Here is a 26,620-nt window from a genome sequence, read left to right as displayed (position 1 = left end):
CAATCCTGAGACCCTTTCGATAGCAGAGATGTGATATCTCAATGCGTATACCAAACCTGAGACCCTTCCTATGGCCTGAGATGTCATATACAACTCCTTCCCAATCCAATCCTGAGACCCTTCCTTTAGCATGAGATGTGATATCCCAATGCTTATACCAAATCTGAGACCCTTCCTATAGCATGAGATGTGATATCCAACTCCTTCCCATTCCAATCCTGAGACCCTTCCTATAGCATGAGATGTGATATCTCAATGCTTCTAATACCAAACCTGAGATCCTTCCTATAACATGAGATGTGATATCCAACTCCTTCCCATTCCAAACCTGAGACCCTCCCTTTAGCATGAGATGTGATATCTCAATGCCTCTAATACCAAACCTGAGATCCTACCTCTAACATGAAATGTGATATCCATCTCCTTCCCTTTCCAAACCTGAGACCCTGCCTATAGCATGAGATGTGATATCCAAGTCCTTCCCATTCCAATCCTGAGACCCTTCCTATAGCATGTGATATCTCAATGCTTATACCAAACCTGAGACCCTTCTTATGGCATGAGATGTCATATACAACTCCTTCCCATTCCAATCCTGAGACCCTTCCTATAGCATGAGATGTGATATCTCAATGCTTATACCAAACCTGAGACCCTTCCTATAGCATGAGATGTGATATCCAACTTCTTCCCATTCCAATCCTGAGACCCTTCCTATAGCATGAGATGTGATATCTCAATGCTTCTAATACCAAACCTGAGATACTTCCTATAGCATGAGATGTGATATCTCAAGGCCTCTAATACCAAACCTGAGATCCTTCCTCTAACATGAGATGTGATATCCAACTCCTTCCCGTTCCAAACCTGAGACACTTCCTATAGCATATGTGATATCCAACTCCTTCCCATTCCAAACATGAGACCCTTCCTATAGCAAGAATGTAATATCCAACTCCTACCCATTCCAATCCTGAGACCCTTCCTATAGCAAGAGATGTGATATCCAAATCCTTCCCATTCCAATCCTGAGACCCTTCCTATAACATGAGATGTGATATCCAACTCCTTCCCATTCCAACCTGAGACACTTCCTATAGCATGAGAAGGGATATCCAACTCCTTCCCAATCCAATCCGGAGACCCTTCCGATAGCAGAGATGTGATATCTCAATGCTTATACCAAACCTGAGACCCTTCCTATGGCATGATATGTGATATCCAACTCCTTGCCATTCAAATCCTGAGACCCTTCCTATAGCATGAGAAGGGATATCCAACTCCTTCCCAATCCAATCCTGAGACCCTTCCGATAGCAGAGATGTGATATCTCAACGCTTCTGCCAAACCTGAGACCCTTCCTTTAGCATGAGATGTGATATCCAATTCCTTCCCATTCCAAACCTGAGACCCTTCCTATTGAATGAGATGTGATATCCAACTCCTTCCCATTCCAACCCTGAGACCCTTCCTATACCATGAGATGTGATATCTCAATGCTTCTAATACCAAACCTGGGTCCCGTCCTATAACATGAGATATGATATCCAAATCCTTCCCCTTCCAAACCTGAGACCCTTCCTTTAGCATGAGATGTGATATCCAAATACTTCCCATTCCAATCCTAAAACCCTTCCTATAGCATGAGATGTGATATCTATATGTTTCTAATAAAAAACCTGAGACCCTTCCTATAGCAAGAGATGCGATATCCAAATCCTTCCCATTCCAATCCTGAGACCCTTCCTATAACATGAGATGTGATATCCAACTCCTTCCCATTCCAACCTGAGACCCTTCCTATAGCATGAGAAGGGATATCCAACTCCTTCCCAATCCAATCCTGAGACCCTTCCGATAGCAGAGATGTGATATCTCAATGCTTATACCAAACCTGAGACCCTTCCTATGGCATGAGATGTGATATCCAACTCCTTGCCATTCAAATCCTGAGACCCTCCCTATAACAAGAGATGTCATATCCAACTCCTTCCCATTCCAAACCTGAGACCCTTCCTTTAGCATGAGATGTAATATCCAAATCCTTCACATTCCAATTCGGAGACCCTTCCTATAGCATGAGATGTGATATCTCAATGCTTCTAATACCAAACATGAGATCCTTCCTATAACATGAGATGTGATATCCAACTCCTTCCCATTCCAAACCTGAGACCCTTCCGATAGCATGAGATGTGATATCTCAATGCTTCAAAAACCAAACATGAGAACCATCCTATAACATGAGATGTGAAATCCAAATCCTTCCCTTCCCAAACCTGAGACTCTTCCTATAGCATGAGATGTGATATCTCAATGCTTCTACCAAACCTGAAACCCTTCCTATAGCATGAGATGTGATATCTAACTCCTTCCCATTCCAATCCTGAGACACTTCCTATAGCATGAGATGTGATATCACAATGCTTCTAATACCAAACCTGAGACCCGTCCTATAACAAGAGATGTGATATCCAAATCCTTCCCCTTCCAAACCTTAGACCCTTCCTTTATCATGAGATGTGATATCCAAGTCCTTCCCATTCCATTCCTGAGACCCTTCCTATAGCATGAGATGTGATATCTCAATGCTTCTAATACCAAACCTGAGACCCTTCCTATAACATGAGATGTGATATCTCAATGCTTATACCAAACCTGAGACCCTTCCTATGGCATGAGATGTGATATCCAACTCCTTGCCATTCAAATCCTGAGACCCTCCCTATAACAAGAGATGTCATATCCAACTCCTTCCCATTCCAAACCTGAGACCCTTCCTTTAGCATGAGATGTAATATCCAAATCCTTCACATTCCAATCTGGAGACCCTTCCTATAGCATGAGATGTGATATCTCAATGCTTCTAATACCAAACATGAGATCCTTCCTATAACATGAGATGTGATATCCAACTCCTTCCCATTCCAAACCTGAGACCCTTCCGATAGCATGAGATGTGATATCTCAATGCTTCAAAAACCAAACATGAGAACCATCCTATAACATGAGATGTGAAATCCAAATCCTTCCCTTCCCAAATCTGAGACTCTTCCTATAGCATGAGATGTGATATCTCAATGCTTCTACCAAACCTGAAACCCTTCCTATAGCATGAGATGTGATATCTAACTCCTTCCCATTCCAATCCTGAGACACTTCCTATAGCATGAGATGTGATATCTCAATGCTTCTAATAACAAACCTGAGATCCTTCCTATAACATGAGATGTGATATCCAAATCCTTCCCCTTCCAAACCAGAGACCCTCCCTTTAGCATGAGATGTGATATCCAACTCCTTCCCATTCCAATCCTGAGACCGTTCCGATAGCATGAGATGTGATATCTCAATGCTTCTAATACCAAACCTGAGATCCTTCCGATAGCATGAGATGTGATATTTCAATTCTTCTAATACCAAACCTGAGATCCTTCCTATAACACGAGATGTGATATTCAAATCCTTCCCCTTCCAAACCTGAGACCCTCCCTTTAGCATGAGATGTGATATCCAACTCCTTCCCATTCCAATCCTGAGACCCTTCTGATAGCATGAGATGTTATATCTCAATGCCTCTAATACCAAACCTGAGATTTTACCTCTAACATGAAATGTGATATCCAACTCCTTCCCCTTCCAAACCTGGGAGCCTTCCTATAACATGAGATGTGATATCGAAGTCCTTCCCATTCCAATCCTGAGACCCTTCCTATAACATGAGATGTGATATCCAACTCCTTCCCATTCCAATCCTGAGACCCTTCCTATAGCATGAGATGTGATGTCTCAATGCTTCTAATACCAAATCTGAGATCCTTCCTATAACATGAGATGTGATATCCAACTCCTTCCATTCCAATCCTGAGACCCTTCCTATAGCATGGGATGTGATATTTCAATGCTTATACCAAACCTGAGACCCTTCCTATAGCATGAGATGTGATATCCAAATCCTTCCCATTCCAATCGTGAGACCCTTCCTATAGCATGAGATGTGATATCTCAATGCCTCTAATACCAAACCTGAGATCCTTCCTCTAACATGAAATGTGATATCCAAACCCTTCCCTTTCCAAACCTGAGAGCCTACCTATAGCATGAGATGTGATATCCAACTCCTTCCCATTCCAATCCTGAGACCCTTCCTATAGCATGAGATGTGATATCTCAATGCTTATACCAAACCTGAGACCCTTCCTATAGCATGAGATGTGATATCCAAATCCTTCCCATTCCAATCCTGAGACCCTTCCTATAGCATGAGATGTGATATCTCAATGCCTCTAATACCAAACCTGAGATCCTTCCTTGAACATGAAATGTGATATCCCACTCCTTCCCTTTCCAAACCTGAGAGTCTACCTATAGCATGAGATGTGATATCCAAGTCCTTCCCATTCCAATCCTTAGACACTTCCTACAGCATGAGATGTGATATCTCAATGATTCTATTACCAAACCTGAGACCCGTCCTATAACATGAGATGGGATATCCAACTCCTTCCCATTTCAATCCTGAGAAACTTCTGATAGCAGAGATGTGATATCTCAATGCTTAGACCAAACCTGAGACCCTTCCTATAACATGAGATGTGATATCCAACTCCTTCCCGTTCCAAACCTGAGACCCTTTCTATAGCAAGAATCTAATATCCAACTCCTTCCCATTCCAATCCTGAGACCATTCCTATAGCATGAGATGTGATATCTCAATGCTTCTAATACCAAACCTGAGATCCTTCCTATGACATGAGATGTGATATCCAATTCCTTCCCATTCAAAACCTGAGACCCTTCCTATAGCATGAGATGTGATATCTCAATGCTTCTAATACCAAACCTGAGATCCTTCCTATAACATGAGATGTGATATCCAAATCCTTCCCCTTCCAAACCAGAGACCCTCCCTTTAGCATGAGATGTGATATCCAACTCCTTCCCATTCCAATCCTGAGACATTTCTGATAGCATGAGATGTGATATCTCAATGCCTCTAATACCAAACCTGAGATCCTACCTCTAACATGAAATGTGATATCCAACTCCTTCCCCTTGCAAACCTGAGAGCCTTCCTATAGCATGAGATGTGATATCGAATTATTTCCCATTCCAATCCTGAGACCCTTCCTATAACATGAGATGTGATATCCAACTCCTTCCCATTCCAACCTGAGACCCTTCCAATAGCATGAGATGGGATATCCAACTACTTCCAAATCCAATCCTGATACCCTTCCGATAGCATGAGATGTGATATCTCAATCCCTCTAATACCAAACCTGAGATCCTTCCTATAACATGAGATGTGATATCAAAATCCTTCCCCTTCCAAACCTGAGACCCTCCCTTTAGCATGAGATGTGATATCCAACTCCTTCCCATTCCAATCCTGAGACCCTTCTGATAGCATGAGATGTGATATTCAATGCCTCTAATACCAAACCTGAGATCTTACCTCTAACATGAAATGTGATATCCAACTCCTTCCCTTTCCAAACGTGAGAGCCTCCCTATAGCATGAGATGGGATATTCAAGTCCTTCCCATTCCAATCCTGAGACCCTTCCTATAGCATGAGATGTGATATCTCAATGCTTCTAATACCAAACCTGAGACCCTTCCTATAACATAAGATGGGATATCCAACTCCTTCCCATTCCAATCCCGAGACCCTTCTGATAGCAGAGATGTGATATCTCAATGCTGATACCAAACCTGAGACCCTTCCTATGGCATGAGATGTCATATACAACTCCTTCCCATTCCAATCCTGAGACCCTTCCTATAGCATGAGATGTGATATCTCAATGCTTATACCAAACCTGAGACCCTTCCTATAGCATGAGATGTGATATCCAACTCCTTCCCATTCCAATCCTGAGACCCTTTCTATAACATGAGATGTGATGTCTCAATGCTTCTAATACCAAACCTGAGATCCTTCCTATGGCATGAGATGTCATATAAAACTCCTTCCCATTCCATTCCTGAGACCCTTCCTATAGCATGAGATGTGATATCCAACTCCTTCCCATTCCAATCCTGAGACCCTTCCTATAGCATGAGATGTGATATCCAAATCCTTCCCATTCCAATCGTGAGACCCTTCCTATAGCATGAGATGTGATATCCAAAACCTTCCCTTTCCAAAACTGAGAGCCTACCTATAGCATGAGATGTGATATCCAACTCCTTCCCATTCCAATCCTGAGACCCTTCCTATAGCATGAGATGTGATATCTCAATGCTTCTAATACCAAACCTGAGACCCTTCCTATAACATAAGATGGGATATCCAACTCCTTCCCATTCCAATCCTGAGACCCTTCCGATAGCAGAGATGTGATATCTCAATGCTGATACCAAACCTGAGACCCTTCCTATGGCATGAGATGTCATATACAACTCCTTCCCATTCCAATCCTGAGACCCTTCCTATAGCATGAGATGTGATATCTCAATGCTTATACCAAACCTGAGACCCTTCCTATAGCATGAGATGTGATATCCAACTCCTTCCCATTCCAATCCTGAGACCCTTCCTATAACATGAGATGTGATGTCTCAATGCTTCTAATACCAAACCTGAGATCCTTCCTATGGCATGAGATGTCATATAAAACTCCTTCCCATTCCATTCCTGAGACCCTTCCTATAGCATGAGATGTGATATCCAACTCCTTCCCATTCCAATCCTGAGACCCTTCCTATAGCATGAGATGTGATATCCAAATCCTTCCCATTCCAATCGTGAGACCCTTCCTATAGCATGAGATGTGATATCCAAAACCTTCCCTTTCCAAAACTGAGAGCCTACCTATAGCATGAGATGTGATATCCAACTCCTTCCCATTCCAATCCTGAGACCCTTCCTATAGCATGAGATGTGATATCTCAATGCTTATACCAAACCTGAGACCCTTCCTATAGCATGAGATGTGATATCCAAATCCTTCCCATTCCAATCCTGAGACCCTTCCTATAGCATGAGATGTGATATCCAAATCCTTCCCCTTCCAAACCTGAGACCCTCCCTTTAGCATGAGTTGTGATATCCAACTCCTTCCCATTCCAATCCTGAGACCCTTCTGATAGCATGAGATGTTATATCTCAATGCCTCTAATACCAAACCTGAGATCCTACCTCTAACATGAAATGTGATATCCAACTCCTTCCCCTTCTAAACCTGGGAGCCTTCCTATAACATGAGATGTGATATCGAAGTGCTTCCCATTCCAATCCTGAGAGCCTTCCTATAACATGAGATGTGATATCCAACTCCTTCCCATTCCAATCCTGAGACCCTTACTATAGCATGAGATGTGATGTCTCAATGCTTCTAATACCAAATCTGAGATCCTTCCTATAACATGAGATGTGATATCCAACTCCTTCCCTTTGCAATCTTGAGACCGTTTCTATAGCATGAGATGTGATATCTCAATGCTTATACCAAACCTGAGACCCTTCCTATAGCATGGGATGTGATATCCAAATCCTTCCCATTCCAATCGTGAGACCCTTCCTATAGCATGAGATGTGATATCTCAATGCCTCTAATACCAAACCTGAGATCCTACCTCTAAAATGAAATTTGATATGCAACTCCTTCCCCTTCCAAACCTGATAGCCTTCCTATAGCATGAGATGTGATATCCAAGTCCTTCCCATTCCAATCCTGATACCCTTCCTATAACATGAGATGTGATATCCAATTCCTTCCCATTCCAACCTGAGACCCTTCCTATAGCATGAGATTGGATATTCAACTCCTTCCAAATCCAATCCTGATACCCTTCCGATAGCATGAGATGTGATATCCCAATGCTTCTACAAAACCTGAGACCCATACCATGGCATGAGATGTGATATCAAACTCCTTCCCATTCCAATCCTGACACCCTTCCTATAGCTTGAGATGTGATATCCAGCTCCTTCCCATTCCAATTCTGAGACCCGTCCTATACCATGGGACTTGATATCTCAATGCTTCTAATACCAAACCTGAGACCGGTCCTATAACATGAGATGTGATATCCAAATCCTTCCCCTTCCAAACCTTAGACCCTTCCTTTATCATGAGATGTGATATCCAAGTCGTTCCCATTCCAATCCTGAGACCCTTCCTATAGCATGAGATGTGATATCTCAATGCTTCTAATACCAAACCTGAGACCCTTGCTATAACATGAGATGTGATATTCAAGTCCTTCCCATTCCAATCCTGAGACCCTTCCTATAGCATGAGATGTGATATCTCAATGCTTCTAATACCAAACATGAGACCCTTCCTATAATGAGATGGGATATCCAACTCCTTCCCATTCCAATCCTGAGACCCTTCCGATAGCAGAGATGTGATATCTCAATGCTTATACCAAACCTGAGACCCTTCCTATGGCATGAGATGTCAAATACAACTCCTTCCGATTCCAATCCTGAGACCCTTCCTATAGCATGAGATGTGATATCTCAATGCTTCTAATAATAAACCTGAGATCATTCCTATAACATGAGATGTGATATCCAACTCCTTCCCATTCCAAACCTGAGACCCTTCCGATTGCATGAGATGTGATATCAAACTTCTTCCCATTCCAATCCTGAGATAGCTTGAGATGTGATATCCAACTCCTTCCCATTCCAATCCTGAGACCCTTCCTATACCATGAGATGTGATATCTCAATGCTTCTAATACCAAACCTGACACCCGTCCTAAAACATGAGATGTGAGATCCAAATCCTTCCCCTTCCAAACCTGAGATCTTTCCTTTAGCATGAGATGTGATATCCAACTCCTTCCCATTCCAATCCTGAGACCCTTCCTATAGCATGATATGTGATATCACAATTTTTCTAATACCAAACCTGAGATCCTTCCTATAACATGAGATGTGTATCCAACTCCTTCCCATTCCAAACCTGAGACCCTTCCTATAGCCTGAGATGTGATATCTCAATGCTTCTAATACCAAAGCTGAGATCCTTCCTATGACATGAGATGTGATATCCAATTCCTTCCCATTCCAAACCTGAGACCCTTCCTATAGCATGAGATGTGATATCTCAATGCTTCTAATACCAAACCTGAGATCCTTCCTATAACATGAGATGTGATATCCAAATCCTTCCCCTTCCAAACCAGAGACCCTCCCTTTAGCATGAGATGTGATATCCAACTCCTTCCCATTCCAATCCTGAGACATTTCTGATAGCATGAGATGTGATATCTCAATGCCTCTAATACCAAACCTGAGATCCTACCTCTAACATGAAATGTGATATCCAACTCCTTCCCCTTGCAAACCTGAGAGCCTTCCTATAGCATGAGATGTGATATCCAACTCCTTCCCATTCCAACCTGAGACCCTTCCTATAGCATGAGATGGGATATCCAACTACTTCCAAATCCAATCCTGATACCCTTCCTATAGCATGAGATGTGATATCCAAATCCTTCCCATTCCAATCCTGAGACCCTTCCTATAGCATGAGATGTGATATCTCAATGCCTCTAATACCAAACCTGAGATCCTTCCTTGAACATGAAATGTGATATCCCACTCCTTCCCTTTCCAAACCTGAGAGTCTACCTATAGCATGAGATGTGATATCCAAGTCCTTCCCATTCCAATCCTTAGACACTTCCTACAGCATGAGATGTGATATCTCAATGATTCTATTACCAAACCTGAGACCCGTCCTATAACATGAGATGGGATATCCAACTCCTTCCCATTTCAATCCTGAGAAACTTCTGATAGCAGAGATGTGATATCTCAATGCTTAGACCAAACCTGAGACCCTTCCTATAACATGAGATGTGATATCCAACTCCTTCCCGTTCCAAACCTGAGACCCTTTCTATAGCAAGAATCTAATATCCAACTCCTTCCCATTCCAATCCTGAGACCATTCCTATAGCATGAGATGTGATATCTCAATGCTTCTAATACCAAACCTGAGATCCTTCCTATGACATGAGATGTGATATCCAATTCCTTCCCATTCAAAACCTGAGACCCTTCCTATAGCATGAGATGTGATATCTCAATGCTTCTAATACCAAACCTGAGATCCTTCCTATAACATGAGATGTGATATCCAAATCCTTCCCCTTCCAAACCAGAGACCCTCCCTTTAGCATGAGATGTGATATCCAACTCCTTCCCATTCCAATCCTGAGACATTTCTGATAGCATGAGATGTGATATCTCAATGCCTCTAATACCAAACCTGAGATCCTACCTCTAACATGAAATGTGATATCCAACTCCTTCCCCTTGCAAACCTGAGAGCCTTCCTATAGCATGAGATGTGATATCGAATTATTTCCCATTCCAATCCTGAGACCCTTCCTATAACATGAGATGTGATATCCAACTCCTTCCCATTCCAACCTGAGACCCTTCCAATAGCATGAGATGGGATATCCAACTACTTCCAAATCCAATCCTGATACCCTTCCGATAGCATGAGATGTGATATCTCAATCCCTCTAATACCAAACCTGAGATCCTTCCTATAACATGAGATGTGATATCAAAATCCTTCCCCTTCCAAACCTGAGACCCTCCCTTTAGCATGAGATGTGATATCCAACTCCTTCCCATTCCAATCCTGAGACCCTTCTGATAGCATGAGATGTGATATTCAATGCCTCTAATACCAAACCTGAGATCTTACCTCTAACATGAAATGTGATATCCAACTCCTTCCCTTTCCAAACGTGAGAGCCTCCCTATAGCATGAGATGGGATATTCAAGTCCTTCCCATTCCAATCCTGAGACCCTTCCTATAGCATGAGATGTGATATCTCAATGCTTCTAATACCAAACCTGAGACCCTTCCTATAACATAAGATGGGATATCCAACTCCTTCCCATTCCAATCCCGAGACCCTTCTGATAGCAGAGATGTGATATCTCAATGCTGATACCAAACCTGAGACCCTTCCTATGGCATGAGATGTCATATACAACTCCTTCCCATTCCAATCCTGAGACCCTTCCTATAGCATGAGATGTGATATCTCAATGCTTATACCAAACCTGAGACCCTTCCTATAGCATGAGATGTGATATCCAACTCCTTCCCATTCCAATCCTGAGACCCTTTCTATAACATGAGATGTGATGTCTCAATGCTTCTAATACCAAACCTGAGATCCTTCCTATGGCATGAGATGTCATATAAAACTCCTTCCCATTCCATTCCTGAGACCCTTCCTATAGCATGAGATGTGATATCCAACTCCTTCCCATTCCAATCCTGAGACCCTTCCTATAGCATGAGATGTGATATCCAAATCCTTCCCATTCCAATCGTGAGACCCTTCCTATAGCATGAGATGTGATATCCAAAACCTTCCCTTTCCAAAACTGAGAGCCTACCTATAGCATGAGATGTGATATCCAACTCCTTCCCATTCCAATCCTGAGACCCTTCCTATAGCATGAGATGTGATATCTCAATGCTTCTAATACCAAACCTGAGACCCTTCCTATAACATAAGATGGGATATCCAACTCCTTCCCATTCCAATCCTGAGACCCTTCCGATAGCAGAGATGTGATATCTCAATGCTGATACCAAACCTGAGACCCTTCCTATGGCATGAGATGTCATATACAACTCCTTCCCATTCCAATCCTGAGACCCTTCCTATAGCATGAGATGTGATATCTCAATGCTTATACCAAACCTGAGACCCTTCCTATAGCATGAGATGTGATATCCAACTCCTTCCCATTCCAATCCTGAGACCCTTCCTATAACATGAGATGTGATGTCTCAATGCTTCTAATACCAAACCTGAGATCCTTCCTATGGCATGAGATGTCATATAAAACTCCTTCCCATTCCATTCCTGAGACCCTTCCTATAGCATGAGATGTGATATCCAACTCCTTCCCATTCCAATCCTGAGACCCTTCCTATAGCATGAGATGTGATATCCAAATCCTTCCCATTCCAATCGTGAGACCCTTCCTATAGCATGAGATGTGATATCCAAAACCTTCCCTTTCCAAAACTGAGAGCCTACCTATAGCATGAGATGTGATATCCAACTCCTTCCCATTCCAATCCTGAGACCCTTCCTATAGCATGAGATGTGATATCTCAATGCTTATACCAAACCTGAGACCCTTCCTATAGCATGAGATGTGATATCCAAATCCTTCCCATTCCAATCCTGAGACCCTTCCTATAGCATGAGATGTGATATCCAAATCCTTCCCCTTCCAAACCTGAGACCCTCCCTTTAGCATGAGTTGTGATATCCAACTCCTTCCCATTCCAATCCTGAGACCCTTCTGATAGCATGAGATGTTATATCTCAATGCCTCTAATACCAAACCTGAGATCCTACCTCTAACATGAAATGTGATATCCAACTCCTTCCCCTTCTAAACCTGGGAGCCTTCCTATAACATGAGATGTGATATCGAAGTGCTTCCCATTCCAATCCTGAGAGCCTTCCTATAACATGAGATGTGATATCCAACTCCTTCCCATTCCAATCCTGAGACCCTTACTATAGCATGAGATGTGATGTCTCAATGCTTCTAATACCAAATCTGAGATCCTTCCTATAACATGAGATGTGATATCCAACTCCTTCCCTTTGCAATCTTGAGACCGTTTCTATAGCATGAGATGTGATATCTCAATGCTTATACCAAACCTGAGACCCTTCCTATAGCATGGGATGTGATATCCAAATCCTTCCCATTCCAATCGTGAGACCCTTCCTATAGCATGAGATGTGATATCTCAATGCCTCTAATACCAAACCTGAGATCCTACCTCTAAAATGAAATTTGATATGCAACTCCTTCCCATTCCAAACCTGATAGCCTTCCTATAGCATGAGATGTGATATCCAAGTCCTTCCCATTCCAATCCTGATACCCTTCCTATAACATGAGATGTGATATCCAATTCCTTCCCATTCCAACCTGAGTCCCTTCCTATAGCATGAGATTGGATATTCAACTCCTTCCAAATCCAATCCTGATACCCTTCCGATAGCATGAGATGTGATATCCCAATGCTTCTACAAAACCTGAGACCCATACCATGGCATGAGATGTGATATCAAACTCCTTCCCATTCCAATCCTGACACCCTTCCTATAGCTTGAGATGTGATATCCAGCTCCTTCCCATTCCAATTCTGAGACCCGTCCTATACCATGGGACTTGATATCTCAATGCTTCTAATACCAAACCTGAGACCGGTCCTATAACATGAGATGTGATATCCAAATCCTTCCCCTTCCAAACCTTAGACCCTTCCTTTATCATGAGATGTGATATCCAAGTCGTTCCCATTCCAATCCTGAGACCCTTCCTATAGCATGAGATGTGATATCTCAATGCTTCTAATACCAAACCTGAGACCCTTGCTATAACATGAGATGTGATATTCAAGTCCTTCCCATTCCAATCCTGAGACCCTTCCTATAGCATGAGATGTGATATCTCAATGCTTCTAATACCAAACATGAGACCCTTCCTATAATGAGATGGGATATCCAACTCCTTCCCATTCCAATCCTGAGACCCTTCCGATAGCAGAGATGTGATATCTCAATGCTTATACCAAACCTGAGACCCTTCCTATGGCATGAGATGTCAAATACAACTCCTTCCGATTCCAATCCTGAGACCCTTCCTATAGCATGAGATGTGATATCTCAATGCTTCTAATAATAAACCTGAGATCCTTCCTATAACATGAGATGTGATATCCAACTCTTTCCCATTCCAAACCTGAGACCCTTCCGATTGCATGAGATGTGATATCAAACTTCTTCCCATTCCAATCCTGAGATAGCTTGAGATGTGATATCCAACTCCTTCCCATTCCAATCCTGAGACCCTTCCTATACCATGAGATGTGATATCTCAATGCTTCTAATACCAAACCTGACACCCGTCCTAAAACATGAGATGTGAGATCCAAATCCTTCCCCTTCCAAACCTGAGATCTTTCCTTTAGCATGAGATGTGATATCCAACTCCTTCCCATTCCAATCCTGAGACCCTTCCTATAGCATGATATGTGATATCACAATTTTTCTAATACCAAACCTGAGATCCTTCCTATAACATGAGATGTGTATCCAACTCCTTCCCATTCCAAACCTGAGACCCTTCCTATAGCCTGAGATGTGATATCTCAATGCTTCTAATACCAAAGCTGAGATCCTTCCTATGACATGAGATGTGATATCCAATTCCTTCCCATTCCAAACCTGAGACCCTTCCTATAGCATGAGATGTGATATCTCAATGCTTCTAATACCAAACCTGAGATCCTTCCTATAACATGAGATGTGATATCCAAATCCTTCCCCTTCCAAACCAGAGACCCTCCCTTTAGCATGAGATGTGATATCCAACTCCTTCCCATTCCAATCCTGAGACATTTCTGATAGCATGAGATGTGATATCTCAATGCCTCTAATACCAAACCTGAGATCCTACCTCTAACATGAAATGTGATATCCAACTCCTTCCCCTTGCAAACCTGAGAGCCTTCCTATAGCATGAGATGTGATATCGAAGTATTTCCCATTCCAATCCTGAGACCCTTCCTATAACATGAGATGTGATATCCAACTCCTTCCCATTCCAACCTGAGACCCTTCCTATAGCATGAGATGGGATATCCAACTACTTCCAAATCCAATCCTGATACCCTTCCGATAGCATGAGATGTGATATCTCAATCCCTCTAATACCAAACCTGAGATCCTTCCTATAACATGAGATGTGATATCAAAATCCTTCCCCTTCCAAACCTGAGACCCTCCCTTTAGCATGAGATGTGATATCCAACTCCTTCCCATTCCAATCCTGAGACCCTTCTGATAGCATGAGATGTGATATTCAATGCCTCTAATACCAAACCTGAGATCCTACCTCTAACATGAAATGTGATATCCAACTCCTTCCCTTTCCAAACGTGAGAGCCTCCCTATAGCATGAGATGGATATTCAAGTCCTTCCCATTCCAATCCTGAGACCCTTCCTATAGCATGAGATGTGATATCTCAATGCTTCTAATACCAAACCTGAGACCCTTCCTATAACATAAGATGGGATATCCAACTCCTTCCCATTCCAATCCCGAGACCCTTCCGATAGCAGAGATGTGATATCTCAATGCTGATACCAAACCTGAGACCCTTCCTATGGCATGAGATGTCATATACAACTCCTTCCCATTCCAATCCTGAGACCCTTCCTATAGCATGAGATGTGATATCTCAATGCTTATACCAAACCTGAGACCCTTCCTATAGCATGAGATGTGATATCCAACTCCTTCCCATTCCAATCCTGAGACCCTTTCTATAACATGAGATGTGATGTCTCAATGCTTCTAATACCAAACCTGAGATACTTCCTATGGCATGAGATGTCATATAAAACTCCTTCCCATTCCATTCCTGAGACCCTTCCTATAGCATGAGATGTGATATCCAACTCCTTCCCATTCCAATCCTGAGACCCTTCCTATAGCATGAGATGTGATATCCAAATCCTTCCCATTCCAATCGTGAGACCCTTCCTATAGCATGAGATGTGATATCCAAAACCTTCCCTTTCCAAAACTGAGAGCCTACCTATAGCATGAGATGTGATATCCAACTCCTTCCCATTCCAATCCTGAGACCCTTACTATAGCATGAGATGTGATATCTCAATGGTTATAATACCAAACCTGAGACCCTTCCTATAACATAAGATGGGATATCCAACTCCTTCCCATTCCAATCCTGAGACCCTTCCGATAGCAGAGATGTGATATCTCAATGCTGATACCAAACCTGAGACCCTTCCTATGGCATGAGATGTCATATACAACTCCTTCCCATTCCAATCCTGAGACCCTTCCTATAGCATGAGATGTGATATCTCAATGCTTATACCAAACCTGAGACCCTTCCTATAGCATGAGATGTGATATCCAACTCCTTCCCATTCCAATCCTGAGACCCTTCCTATAACATGAGATGTGATGTCTCAATGCTTCTAATACCAAACCTGAGATCCTTCCTATGGCATGAGATGTCATATAAAACTCCTTCCCATTCCATTCCTGAGACCCTTCCTATAGCATGAGATGTGATATCCAACTCCTTCCCATTCCAATCCTGAGACCCTTCCTATAGCATGAGATGTGATATCCAAATCCTTCCCATTCCAATCATGAGACCCTTCCTATAGCATGAGATGTGATATCCAAAACCTTCCCTTTCCAAAACTGAGAGCCTACCTATAGCATGAGATGTGATATCCAACTCCTTCCCATTCCAATCCTGAGACCCTTCCCATAGCATGAGATGTGATATCTCAATGCTTATACCAAACCTGAGACCCTTCCTATAGCATGAGATGTGATATCCAAATCCTTCCCATTCCAATCCTGAGACCCTTCCTATAGCATGAGATGTGATATCCAAATCCTTCCCCTTCCAAACCTGAGACCCTCCCTTTAGCATGAGATGTGATATCCAACTCCTTCCCATTCCAATCCTGAGACCCTTCTGATAGCATGAGATGTTATATCTCAATGCCTCTAATACCAAACCTGAGATCCTACCTCTAACATGAAATGTGATATCCAACTCCTTCCCCTTCTAAACCTGGGAGCCTTCCTATAACATGAGATGTGATATCGAAGTGCTTCCCATTCCAATCCTGAGAGCCTTCCTATAACATGAGATGTGATATCCAACTCCTTCCCATTCCAATCCTGAGACCCTTACTATAGCATGAGATGTGATGTCTCAATGCTTCTAATACCAAATCTGAGATCCTTCCTATAACATGAGATGTGATATCCAACTCCTTCCCTTTGCAATCTTGAGACCGTTTCTATAGCATGAGATGTGATATCTCAATGCTTATACCAAACCTGAGACCCTTCCTATAGCATGAGATGTGATATCCAAATCCTTCCCATTCCAATCATGAGACCCTTCCTATAGCATGAGATGTGATATCCAAAACCTTCCCTTTCCAAAACTGAGAGCCTACCTATAGCATGAGATGTGATATCCAACTCCTTCCCTTTGCAATCTTGAGACTGTTTCTATAGCATGAGATGTGATATCTCAATGCTTATACCAAACCTGAGACCCTTCCTATAGCATGGGATGTGATATCCAAATCCTTCCCATTCCAATCGTGAGACCCTTCCTATAGCATGAGATGTGATATCTCAATGCCTCTAATACCAAACCTGAGATCCTACCTCTAAAATGAAATTTGATATGCAACTCCTTCCCCTTCCAAACCTGATAGCCTTCCTATAGCATGAGATGTGATATCCAAGTCCTTCCCATTCCAATCCTGATACCCTTCCTATAACATGAGATGTGATATCCAATTCCTTCCCATTCCAACCTGAGACCCTTCCTATAGCATGAGATTGGATATTCAACTCCTTCCAAATCCAATCCTGATACCCTTCCGATAGCATGAGATGTGATATCCCAATGCTTCTACAAAACCTGAGACCCATACCATGGCATGAGATGTGATATCAAACTCCTTCCCATTCCAATCCTGACACCCTTCCTATAGCTTGAGATGTGATATCCAGCTCCTTCCCATTCCAATTCTGAGACCCGTCCTATACCATGGGACTTGATATCTCAATGCTTCTAATACCAAACCTGAGACCGGTCCTATAACATGAGATGTGATATCCAAGTCCTTCCCCTTCCAAACCTTAGACCCTTCCTTTATCATGAGATGTGATATCCAAGTCGTTCCCATTCCAATCCTGAGACCCTTCCTATAGCATGAGATGTGATATCTCAATGCTTCTAATACCAAACCTGAGACCCTTGCTATAACATGAGATGTGATATTCAAGTCCTTCCCATTCCAATCCTGAGACCCTTCCTATAGCATGAGATGTGATATCTCAATGCTTCTAATACCAAACATGAGACCCTTCCTATAATGAGATGGGATATCCAACTCCTTCCCATTCCAATCCTGAGACCCTTCCGATAGCAGAGATGTGATATCTCAATGCTTATACCAAACCTGAGACCCTTCCTATGGCATGAGATGTCAAATACAACTCCTTCCGATTCCAATCCTGAGACCCTTCCTATAGCATGAGATGTGATATCTCAATGCTTCTAATAATAAACCTGAGATCCTTCCTATAACATGAGATGTGATATCCAACTCCTTCCCATTCCAAACCTGAGACCCTTCCGATTGCATGAGATGTGATATCAAACTCCTTCCCATTCCAATCCTGAGATAGCTTGAGATGTGATATCCAACTCCTTCCCATTCCAATCCTGAGACCCTTCCTATACCATGAGATGTGATATCTCAATGCTTCTAATACCAAACCTGACACCCGTCCTAAAACATGAGATGTGAGATCCAAATCCTTCCCCTTCCAAACCTGAGATCTTTCCTTTAGCATGAGATGTGATATCCAACTCTTTCCCATTCCAATCCTGAGACCCTTCCTATAGCATGATATGTGATATCACAATTTTTCTAATACCAAACCTGAGATCCTTCCTATAACATGAGATGTGTATCCAACTCCTTCCCATTCCAAACCTGAGACCCTTCCTATAGCCTGAGATGTGATATCTCAATGCTTCTAATACCAAAGCTGAGATCCTTCCTATGACATGAGATGTGATATCCAATTCCTTCCCATTCCAAACCTGAGACCCTTCCTATAGCATGAGATGTGATATCTCAATGCTTCTAATACCAAACCTGAGATCCTTCCTATAACATGAGATGTGATATCCAAATCCTTCCCCTTCCAAACCAGAGACCCTCCCTTTAGCATGAGATGTGATATCCAACTCCTTCCCATTCCAATCCTGAGACATTTCTGATAGCATGAGATGTGATATCTCAATGCCTCTAATACCAAACCTGAGATCCTACCTCTAACATGAAATGTGATATCCAACTCCTTCCCCTTGCAAACCTGAGAGCCTTCCTATAGCATGAGATGTGATATCGAAGTATTTCCCATTCCAATCCTGAGACCCTTCCTATAACATGAGATGTGATATCCAACTCCTTCCCATTCCAACCTGAGACCCTTCCTATAGCATGATATGGGATATCCAACTACTTCCAAATCCAATCCTGATACCCTTCCGATAGCATGAGATGTGATATCTCAATCCCTCTAATACCAAACCTGAGATCCTTCCTATAACATGAGATGTGATATCAAAATCCTTCCCCTTCCAAACCTGAGACCCTCCCTTTAGCATGAGATGTGATATCCAACTCCTTCCCATTCCAATCCTGAGACCCTTCTGATAGCATGAGATGTGATATTCAATGCCTCTAATACCAAACCTGAGATCCTACCTCTAACATGAAATGTGATATCCAACTCCTTCCCTTTCCAAACGTGAGAGCCTCCCTATAGCATGAGATGGGATATTCAAGTCCTTCCCATTCCAATCGTGAGACCCTTCCTATAGCATGAGATGTGATATCTCAATGCTTCTAATACCAAACCTGAGACCCTTCCTATAACATAAGATGGGATATCCAACTCCTTCCCATTCCAATCCCGAGACCCTTCCGATAGCAGAGATGTGATATCTCAATGCTGATACCAAACCTGAGACCCTTCCTATGGCATGAGATGTCATATACAACTCCTTCCCATTCCAATCCTGAGACCCTTCCTATAGCATGAGATGTGATATCTCAATGCTTATACCAAACCTGAGACCCTTCCTATAGCATGAGATGTGATATCCAACTCCTTCCCATTCCAATCCTGAGACCCTTTCTATAACATGAGATGTGATGTCTCAATGCTTCTAATACCAAACCTGAGATACTTCCTATGGCATGAGATGTCATATAAAACTCCTTCCCATTCCATTCCTGAGACCCTTCCTATAGCATGAGATGTGATATCCAACTCCTTCCCATTCCAATCCTGAGACCCTTCCTATAGCATGAGATGTGATATCCAAATCCTTCCCATTCCAATCGTGAGACCCTTCCTATAGCATGAGATGTGATATCCAAAACCTTCCCTTTCCAAAACTGAGAGCCTACCTATAGCATGAGATGTGATATCCAACTCCTTCCCATTCCAATCCTGAGACCCTTACTATAGCATGAGATGTGATATCTCAATGGTTCTAATACCAAACCTGAGACCCTTCCTATAACATAAGATGGGATATCCAACTCCTTCCCATTCCAATCCTGAGACCCTTCCGATAGCAGAGATGTGATATCTCAATGCTGATACCAAACCTGAGACCCTTGCTATGGCATGAGATGTCATATACAACTCCTTCCCATTCCAATCCTGAGACCCTTCCTATAGCATGAGATGTGATATCTCAATGCTTATACCAAACCTGAGACCCTTCCTATAGCATGAGATGTGATATCCAACTCCTTCCCATTCCAATCCTGAGACCCTTCCTATAACATGAGATGTGATGTCTCAATGCTTCTAATACCAAACCTGAGATCCTTCCTATGGCATGAGATGTCATATAAAACTCCTTCCCATTCCATTCCTGAGACCCTTCCTATAGCATGAGATGTGATATCCAACTCCTTCCCATTCCAATCCTGAGACCCTTCCTATAGCATGAGATGTGATATCCAAATCCTTCCCATTCCAATCATGAGACCCTTCCTATAGCATGAGATGTGATATCCAAAACCTTCCCTTTCCAAAACTGAGAGCCTACCTATAGCATGAGATGTGATATCCAACTCTTTCCCATTCCAATCCTGAGACCCTTCCTATAGCATGAGATGTGATATCTCAATGCTTATACCAAACCTGAGACCCTTCCTATAGCATGAGATGTGATATCCAAATCCTTCCCATTCCAATCCTGAGACCCTTCCTATAGCATGAGATGTGATATCCAAATCCTTCCCCTTCCAAACCTGAGACCCTCCCTTTAGCATGAGATGTGATATCCAACTCCTTCCCATTCCAATCCTGAGACCCTTCTGATAGCATGAGATGTTATATCTCAATGCCTCTAATACCAAACCTGAGATCCTACCTCTAACATGAAATGTGATATCCAACTCCTTCCCCTTCTAAACCTGGGAGCCTTCCTATAACATGAGATGTGATATCCAACTCCTTCCCATTCCAATCCTGAGACCCTTACTATAGCATGAGATGTGATGTCTCAATGCTTCTAATACCAAATCTGAGATCCTTCCTATAACATGAGATGTGATATCCAACTCCTTCCCTTTGCAATCTTGAGACCGTTTCTATAGCATGAGATGTGATATCTCAATGCTTATACCAAACCTGAGACCCTTCCTATAGCATTAGATGTGATATCCAAATCCTTCCCATTCCAATCGTGAGACCCTTCTTATAGCATGAGATGTGATATCTCAATGCCTCTAATACCAAACCTGAGATCCTACCTCTAAAATGAAATTTGATATGCAACTCCTTCCCCTTACAAACCTGATAGCCTTCCTATAGCATGAGATGTGATATCCAAGTCCTTCCCATTCCAATCCTGATACCCTTCCTATAACATGAGATGTGATATCCAATTCCTTCCCATTCCAACCTGAGACCCTTCCTATAGCATGAGATGGGATATCCAACTCCTTCCAAATCCAATCCTGATACCCTTCCGATAGCATGAGATGTGATATCCCAATGCTTCTACAAAACCTGAGACCCATACCATGGCATGAGATGTGATATCAAACTCCTTCCCATTCCAATCCTGACACCCTTCCTATAGCTTGAGATGTGATATCCAGCTCCTTCCCATTCCAATTCTGAGACCCGTCCTATACCATGGGACTTGATATCTCAATGCTTCTAATACCAAACCTGAGACCGGTCCTATAACATGAGATGTGATATCCAAATCCTTCCCCTTCCAAACCTTAGACCCTTCCTTTATCATGAGATGTGATATCCAAGTCGTTCCCATCCCAATCCTGAGACCCTTCCTATAGCATGAGATGTGATATCTCAATGCTTCTAATACCAAACCTGAGACCCTTGCTATAACATGAGATGTGATATTCAAGTCCTTCCCATTCCAATCCTGAGACCCTTCCTATAGCATGAGATGTGATATCTCAATGCTTCTAATACCAAACCTGAGACCCTTCCTATAATGAGATGGGATATCCAACTCCTTCCCATTCCAAACCTGAGACCCTTCCGATTGCATGAGATGTGATATCAAACTCCTTCCCATTCCAATCCTGAGATAGCTTGAGATGTGATATCCAACTCCTTCCCATTCCAATCCTGAGACCCTTCCTATACCATGAGATGTGATATCTCAATGCTTCTAATACCAAACTTGACACCCGTCCTAAAACATGAGATGTGAGATCCAAATCCTTCCCCTTCCAAACCTGAGATCTTTCCTTTAGCATGAGATGTGATATCCAACTCCTTCCCATTCCAATCCTGAGACCCTTCCTATAACATGAGATGTGATGTCTCAATGCTTCTAATACCAAACCTGAGATCCTTCCTATGGCATGAGATGTCATATAAAACTCCTTCCCATTCCATTCCCGAGACCCTTCCAATAGCATGAGATGTGATATCCAACTCCTTCCCATTCCAATCCTGATATCCTTCCTATAGCATGAGATGTGATATCCAAATCCTTCCCATTCCAATCGTGAGACCCTTCCTATAGCATGAGATGTGATATCCAAAACCTTCCCTTTCCAAAACTGAGAGCCTACCTATAGCATGAGATGTGATATCCAACTCCTTCCCATTCCAATCCTGAGACCCTTCCTATAGCATGAGATGTGATATCTCAATGCTTATACCAAACCTGAGACCCTTCCTATAGCATGAGATGTGATATCCAAATCCTTCCCATTCCAATCCTGAGACCCTTCCTATAGCATGAGATGTGATATCCAAATCCTTCCCCTTCCAAACCTGAGACCCTCCCTTTAGCATAAGATGTGATATCCAACTCCTTCCCATTCCAATCCTGAGACCCTTCTGATAGCATGAGATGTTATATCTCAATGCCTCTAATACCAAACCTGAGATCCTACCTCTAACATGAAATGTGATATCCAACTCCTTCCCCTTCTAAACCTGGGAGCCTTCCTATAACATGAGATGTGATATCCAACTCCTTCCCATTCCAATCCTGAGACCCTTACTATAGCATGAGATGTGATGTCTCAATGCTTCTAATACCAAATCTGAGATCCTTCCTATAACATGAGATGTGATATCCAACTCCTTCCCTTTGCAATCTTGAGACCGTTTCTATAGCATGAGATGTGATATCTCAATGCTTATACCAAACCTGAGACCCTTCCTATAGCATGAGATGTGATATCCAAATCCTTCCCATTCCAATCGTGAGACCCTTCCTATAGCATGAGATGTGATATCTCAATGCCTCTAATACCAAACCTGAGATCCTACCTCTAAAATGAAATTTGATATGCAACTCCTTCCCCTTACAAACCTGATAGCCTTCCTATAGCATGAGATGTGATATCCAATTCCAATCCTGATACCCTTCCTATAACATGAGATGTGATATCCAATTCCTTCCCATTCCAACCTGAGACCCTTCGTATAGCATGAGATGGGATATCCAACTCCTTCCAAATCCAATCCTGATACCCTTCCGATAGCATGAGATGTGATATCCCAATGCTTCTACAAAACCTGAGACCCATACCATGGCATGAGATGTGATATCAAACTCCTTCCCATTCCAATCCTGACACCCTTCCTATAGCTTGAGATGTGATATCCAGCTCCTTCCCATTCCAATTCTGAGACCCGTCCTATACCATGGGACTTGATATCTCAATGCTTCTAATACCAAACCTGAGACCGGTCCTATAACATGAGATGTGATATCCAAATCCTTCCCCTTCCAAACCTTAGACCCTTCCTTTATCATGAGATGTGATATCCAAGTCGTTCCCATTCCAATCCTGAGACCCTTCCTATAGCATGAGATGTGATATCTCAATGCTTCTAATACCAAACCTGAGACCCTTGCTATAACATGAGATGTGATATTCAAGTCCTTCCCATTCCAATCCTGAGACCCTTCCTATAGCATGAGATGTGATATCTCAATGCTTCTAATACCAAACCTGAGACCCTTCCTATAATGAGATGGGATATCCAACTCCTTCCCATTCCAATCCTGAGACCCTTCCGATAGCAGAGATGTGATATCTCAATGCTAATACCAAACCTGAGACCCTTCCTATGGCATGAGATGTCAAATACAACTCCTTCCGATTCCAATCCTGAGACCCTTCCTATAGCATGAGATGTGATATCTCAATGCTTCTAATAATAAACCTGAGATCCTTCCTATAACATGAGATGTGATATCCAACTCCTTCCCATTCCAAACCTGAGACCCTTCCGATTGCATGAGATGTGATATCAAACTCCTTCCCATTCCAATCCTGAGATAGCTTGAGATGTGATATCCAACTCCTTCCCATTCCAATCCTGAGACCCTTCCTATACCATGAGATGTGATATCTCAATGCTTCTAATACCAAACTTGACACCTGTCCTAAAACATGAGATGTGAGATCCAAATCCTTCCCCTTCCAAACCTGAGATCTTTCCTTTAGCATGAGATGTGATATCCAACTCCTTCCCATTCCAATCCTGAGACCCTTCCTATAGCATGATATGTGATATCACAATTTTTCTAATACCAAACCTGAGATCCTTCCTATAACATGAGATGCGTATCCAACTCCTTTCCATTCCAAACCTGAGACCCTTCCTATAGCCTGAGATGTGATATCTTAATGCTTCTAAAACCAAACCTGAGAAGCATCCAATAACATATGTGAAATCCAAATCCTTCCCTTTCCAAACCTGAGACCCTTCTGATAGCATTACATGTGATATCTCAATGCTTCTAAAACCAAACATGAGAACCATCCTATAACATGAGATGTGAAATCCAAATCCTTCCCTTTCCAAACCTGAGACCCTCCCTATAGCATGGGATGTGATATCTAAGTCCTTCTCATTCCTATCCTGAGACCCTTTCGATAGCAGAGATGTGATATCTCAATGCTTGGACCAAACCTGAGACCCTTCCTATGACATGAGATGTGATATCCAACTCCTTCCCATTCCAATCCTGAGACCCTTCCTATAGCATGAGATGTGATATCTCAATGCTTCTATCAAACCTGAGTCCCTTCCTTTAGCATGAGATGTGATATCCAACTCCTTCCCATTCCAATCCTGAGACCCTTCCTATAGCATGAGATGTGATATTTCAAAGCTTCTAATACCAAACCTGGGACCCGTCCTAGAACATGAGATATGATATCCAAATCCTTCCCCTTCCAAACCTGAGACCCTTCCTTTAGCATGAGATGTGATATCCAAATCCTTCCCATTCCAATCCTGAAACCCTTCCTATAGCATGAGATGTGATATCTCAATGTTTCTAATAAAAAACCTGAGACTCTTCCTATAGCAAGAGATGTGATATCCAAATCCTTCCCATTCCAATCCTGAGACACTTCCGATAGCAGAGATGTGATATCTCAATGCTTATACCAAACCTGAGACCCTTCCTATAACATGAGATGTGATATCCAACTTCTTCCCATTCCAATCCTGAGACCCTTCCTATAACATGAGATGTGATGTCGCAATGCTTCTAATACCAAACCTGAGATCTTTCCTAAAACATGAGATGTGATATCCAACTCCTTCCCATTCCAATCCTGAGACCCTTCCTATAGCATGAGATGTGATATCACAATGCTTATACCAAACCTTAGACCGTTCCTATAGCTTGAGATGTGATATCAAACTCCTTCCCATTCCAATCCTGAGACCCTTCCTATAGCATGAGATGTGATATCTCAAGGCCTCTAATACCAAACCTGAGATCGTTCCTCTAACATGAAATGTGATATCCAACTCCTTCCCCTTCCAAACCTGAGAGCCTTCCTATAACATGAGATGTGATATCCAACTCCTTCCCATTCCAATCCTGAGACCCTTATGATAGCATGAGATGTGATATCTCAATGCCTCTAATACCAAACCTGAGATACTTCCGATAGCATGAGATGTGATATCTCAATGCTTCTAATACCAAACCTGAGATCCTTCCTATAACATGAGATGTGCGTTTCCAAATCCTTCCCCTTCCAAACCTGAGACCCTCCCTTTAGCATGAGATGTGATATCCAACTCCTTCCCATTCCAATCCTGAGACCCTTCTGATAGCATGAGATGTGATATTTCAATGCCTCTAATACCAAACCTGAGATCCTACCTCTAACATGAAATGTGATATCCATCTCCTTCCCTTTCCAAACCTGAGACCCTGCCTATAGCATGAGATGTGATATCCAAGTCCTTTCCATTCCAATCCTGAGACCCTTCCTATAGCATGTGATGTGATATCTCAATGCTTATACCAAACCTGAGACCCTTCCTATGGCATGAGATGTCATATACAACTCCTTCCCATTCCAAACCTGAGACCCTTCCTATAGCATGAGATGTGATATCTCAATGCTTATACCAAACCTGAGACC

The sequence above is a fragment of the Ambystoma mexicanum genome, chromosome 2p (genome assembly GCF_040938575.1).
Source record: "Ambystoma mexicanum isolate Mex_15411 chromosome 2p, UKY_AmexF1_1, whole genome shotgun sequence".
In the NCBI taxonomy this organism is placed as follows: Eukaryota; Metazoa; Chordata; class Amphibia; order Caudata; family Ambystomatidae; genus Ambystoma; species Ambystoma mexicanum.
The sequence above is the reverse complement of the archived record's forward strand: the minus strand, read 5'-3'. Positions refer to the sequence as shown.